Genomic DNA, 5,030 nt, shown 5'->3' with positions numbered 1-5,030 from the left:
AAAAAAAAAAACTTAAGTATATCATAAGAAAACGTGAATCTAGTAAAACAAAACTCGTTGACACATATAGAAAATCGGGGTAGAGTGTAAGAATTTGGTAAATGTGGGGACTCACAGCTGGATTGTATGTTTATAATCCCAACCTTGGATAAGAGCTACCAACCAAGCAATCTAAGAAGCGCAATTCCTGACCTCAATCAAAATGATTAAAAAGTGGACCTTTATAGGGTAACATCTAAAATTTCTTTAATTTTTCATGCCTGTAGAACTTATTTACCAGTCAAAAGTAGTGTTGTCACAAGAAAAGATTTTTTTGTTATATATATATATATATATATATATATATGTTTTGACAAAAAATTGGATAGTCCACAAGTTAGTCACCTCAATCAAACTAGAACTTCCGACAACCTAAGAAAACTAGGGGCAACTTCTTACCAAAAGTTTAGGAATAATATCATTGGTTCTATCCCCTCTTTGAAGGTCGTTGAGGTAGGACATACTATTCAAATATCTCGCTCTTAGAACACATAAGAATTATAATCATCACCCTCGCCACCCAGACCTTTGACTTACACAAGCCTAGTGATCCATATGTGGCATTAAAATATTTCTCGGTGCCTACAAGGGGTTTAATACCATATCTATGACTTATACCCTTGAGCATTGGGTTTTACTGTACGATAAGTAGTGACAGGTAAGTAATGACAGGGTTTTTATTAGTAATATAATTTAAAAGGGTCCCAAATCATATCTTGTTGGGTCCCTAAAGTTTTGAGGATCTTCAACAAATTTAGATAAGCCCAAATGTTTTCTAAAATATCCAAAATCTTGTAAAGGTACTCGAGAAGTGACACTAAACAACTTTATAATCTCTTCGACCATTTCAAGTTCACTTGGTCTTACCATATTGTTGAATTGATTAACCCTAGTTAGTTAAAGTTTCACTTGAACGTTTTGAGTTGCGTTCAATTTTCATGTTTCAATTAACCCATGTATAGGGCAAGTAGTCACTTCTTTAGTGTGATGTTTGAGGTATATGTGGGTGGTCACCCCTAGGGGTATGCTTAATCGCTTAAAGAAATCTTATTCTTTCTTGTCCATTGAAATTAAGCTTGTAGTGTTTTAAGAATACTTATGATAAGTTATGTTATTTCTTTTCTAATCCCTTTAAATGTTTTGAGATCAATCTTAGCTCACTACCAAGCTCTTAGATCCTTTAATGATGATGCATTTGAAATTTTGAAAAAGTTTCATCAAGTGTGTTTGATTCTTAGTGAAATATTGAATTATTCTTAACAATTGGTTTGAGGCTTCAATCAATTAATTATTAAATTCCTAACTTGTGCCTTCTCACACTTGAATCATGCAAACTTAACTATCTTCTGATATTCATCAATTTGAAAAGTTACAATTATGACCTTTAGTAGAAAATGATGGGAATTGGTTTCTACCCTGCTACATTGTGTTTCAATCATATCAGAGGATTAATTATCATAAATATTACTCTTTTACCCTTTTGTTTAACCTAAATTTTAGTTTTAGTACAAAAATGCAAAATTACAATATTACCCCTAAGGTTTCCTACCCCATAACTCATTTAGTTTATTCCAAGTGACCATGGAACTTTGTTGGCCCATCATTCATGGGTTAGTTGAAACATTAGAGGAGAATTTATATTTATCTGATTTTTATTTATTTATAATTATTTTGGTCCATAATTATGAATCTTCAATGATAATTTTAAATAAGCAAAACATGTTTTCTGTCCCTAATAAAATTTTATTGTGTTCGTATGAATCAAAGGACCACTTAGAATAGATTTTCATGAATTTTTAAATTATCAAGATTTTTAATTAATTTTAATGAATAATAAAATAGAAATTAATTATTTTCCTTTGAAAATTAACTTTTATACTTTTCATTAGTCTCTCTCAGTTTAGAGAACTAAAAAAAAATTATTTGATATTTTGTTGAGTTTTATTTTAATTTTCTATAAATATTTTATTCAAAAATATAGAAAAATACTTTTAACTAGCTAAAATACATTTTTATAACTTTAAAAATTTATAAAAGCATTTTTAGGTTAATTTCCTTATTCAAGGAGTAGTCTATGATATTTCGAGGCATATTTGTATTTTTTAATATTTTTTAATTGTTTTTAATTAAAAAAGATAAAAATGAATTTTTTTTTAACCTTAGTTTCATTTTTTTCTGGGTGCCTCTAATCTCAAAGAACACCTCAAACTTGATTTTATAATTTTTTGATTTTTATTCTATTTTTTTAATTATTTAAAAAAAATGATAATTTTCCTTAAAAAAAACTATATTTTTTTTATTAAAAATAAGATTTCAAACTTTAAAATTTTTATGTAGCATCCTAAGATTGTTTTCTTCAATTTGATATATTTTGTGATTTTTTGAGTCATATTTATTTATTTCACTTTTTATTAATTTTTAAATAGAAAAATACTTAATAATGCATATCTCTCTTAAATCCCACATTTCATTTTTCATTTGGTCGTCTGACCACAGTGAACACAATAAACTTGAATTTGTAATTTTCTATTTTTTTTAATCATTATAATTCTTTAATTAAAACAAGGCAAAATTCCTAGAAAATTAGAGCTTTTGATACTAACATCTAAAGATTAATTTTTATATTTATAACACTTTTTATATGGCATTAAAAATATCACTGCTATTAACTTTTAAATTTAAAATATAACTTTTAAATATAAATAAAGTTATAAAAGCAAGCCTAAAAATTTAGATGTTTTTTTGTGTGTCTATGTTAGTAGTCTGTCACTTTGGTGTGAGAAGGGTACCAATTATTCTTAATTTTTTTCCTCTGGTTCAAATAATTCATTCATTTGTTTTTCATGTAATTCTTGTAATCGGCATTTTATTAGTTCAGGATTTTCACGAGGATATCGTGAATTTCCTTTATATTAAATTCGTGATCTTTTGGTGTTTTAATATTTGAAGTATTTGATTTAATTATATTAGTAATTTGAGCTAATTTATCAATGATGATGATCGTTGACCACCATTGGATAAAAAAATGTTCCAAATAAACATTTATTGTTGATATTATCTTGTCCATGAGACAAGTTACAGGTCTGATAAAAGAATAATAATTCACATGTACCTTCATGTAGGAATTCATTTTTTATTTTATTTAGCTGAGGTGAGGATTCAACCCGGGCATGGTGAACATTGGAGATTGTTTATGAGAGAATTTTGTACGTTTCTCCAAATTTATCCCACCAAGAGAAAAATGAATTTGATATTTCTTTATTAAGGATTTAAGACATTAAAACAAAAGAGCCAAGTGTCTTTATGCTTTGTATTTAGGATTCCAAAAGCTTGATTCATGGCTTGAACAATAGGTCAGTTAATTAAAAAAACTATTCTTTTTTTATGAGTTATAGGATTAACAACTTCTAATTGTTTGAAAAGGGGTTCCGCCTCATTCTTTATGATATAATATGTGATTTATTGTCGCTTTGTTGTAAGTAATAGATTTATTAGGTTCATTAAAATTGCGTTGAATTTCTACACAGTTTAATAAAGTTAATATTGTTTCATAGGAATCTCTATCAATACTAGATTCGAGTGGATAGGCGATTGAGCAAAGATATCTTTCATAGATTTTTCAGGGATCAGTTATTTGGTAATCTTCAAATTTTATTTCTAGAGTTTTCTCTCGGGAAAATATTTTGTACAAATTCAACTATTTCTTGAATTTTGGTTTGACTGTTATCTTGGCTTGATCGATCAATCACTTTTGGTTTGATCATCATCCTAACACGATCAACCAATCACTATTGGTTCAATCGACATCCTGGCTGGATCGACCATTGATTTTTTTTGTTGGATTGTCATCCCGGCTCAACCGACCAAAAATTTTTTGGTCTTATCGTCGTCTTGGCTCGATCAACCAATTGCTCTTGCTTCAATCGGTCGTCCCGGCCCAATCAACCAATCACTTCGATCTAATCAACAACCAAGCTTGATCAATCGATCACTTTAATTTGATCAACCTACCTAACTCGATTGACTGATCGCATAGGTACGATTGGCAACCCTGACTCGATCGACCTATCACATGAGTTTGATCGGTAGCCCTAGTTCAATCTACCGATCTGATCAGTCGTCCAGGCCCGATCGGTTGTCCCGACCCGATCAACCGATCGCTTTGGTCTAGTTGGCCATCATTGGCCAACTTTTCTTGATTGATGCATGCCTGTATGCATTTGTGCATCTTTGCATAATACTGGTTGTGGTGTTTGCTTATTGCATGTCTCTTCATGTGTGTGAAAATTCATTTTTTTTACATTATGCATATGTTATATTTCATTGCATGTAAAGTTACTTTTGCCTTGTGTGCTTTGTAGCAATTGGCATGTTCGGAAGTCTCCTTGAGCACTAAGCTTAGATGTCTCTTTGAACGCCCTTACCTATGGTGTCTCTTTAAGCACCTATGCTTGCAAGCGTCTTCCCCACATTTATTATTTTATAAATGTGGATATATACTTGCCCACTTCATGAGGAGATGGCCTGCATGTAAGGCCACCTGTTGCATAATTATCTTCTATGGGAGTCGTGCTACCTCACTCTCTACGACACAGTCTAGAAATGTCGTAGGTACATCACATTATGCTTAGCATGAGTCCTGCTTTCTAACCGCAGAACTCATGCTAGGCACAATGTTTATCCACCTAAGTATGGGATTCTCACTTGGAATGAATCACTAAGGTATGTAAAACTCCTCAGAGAGCTTCTCTAAGAGCCCCTCAGTACATTTCAATCCATTTCCCCCTCTCAAATCCACTATGGCAATCCAATTTTGGGCTTGAATTCCTGCCCGAAACCAGGACAAGTTCCAATCCTAATCTACACAGCACCAAACTCCAATTAAATTGGCTCTACACCTTCACAAGTGTGAAAGAAGCCAAAGCCCCATCAAATTACCCTTCCACAGAGCCTCTACCATAGCTCTAGACCAACACCCAAATTCGGCTGTG

Source organism: Phalaenopsis equestris, unplaced genomic scaffold (assembly GCF_001263595.1).
Source record: "Phalaenopsis equestris unplaced genomic scaffold, ASM126359v1 Scaffold000930, whole genome shotgun sequence".
NCBI lineage: Eukaryota > Viridiplantae > Streptophyta > Magnoliopsida > Asparagales > Orchidaceae > Phalaenopsis > Phalaenopsis equestris.
This window is presented reverse-complemented; position numbering follows the sequence as displayed.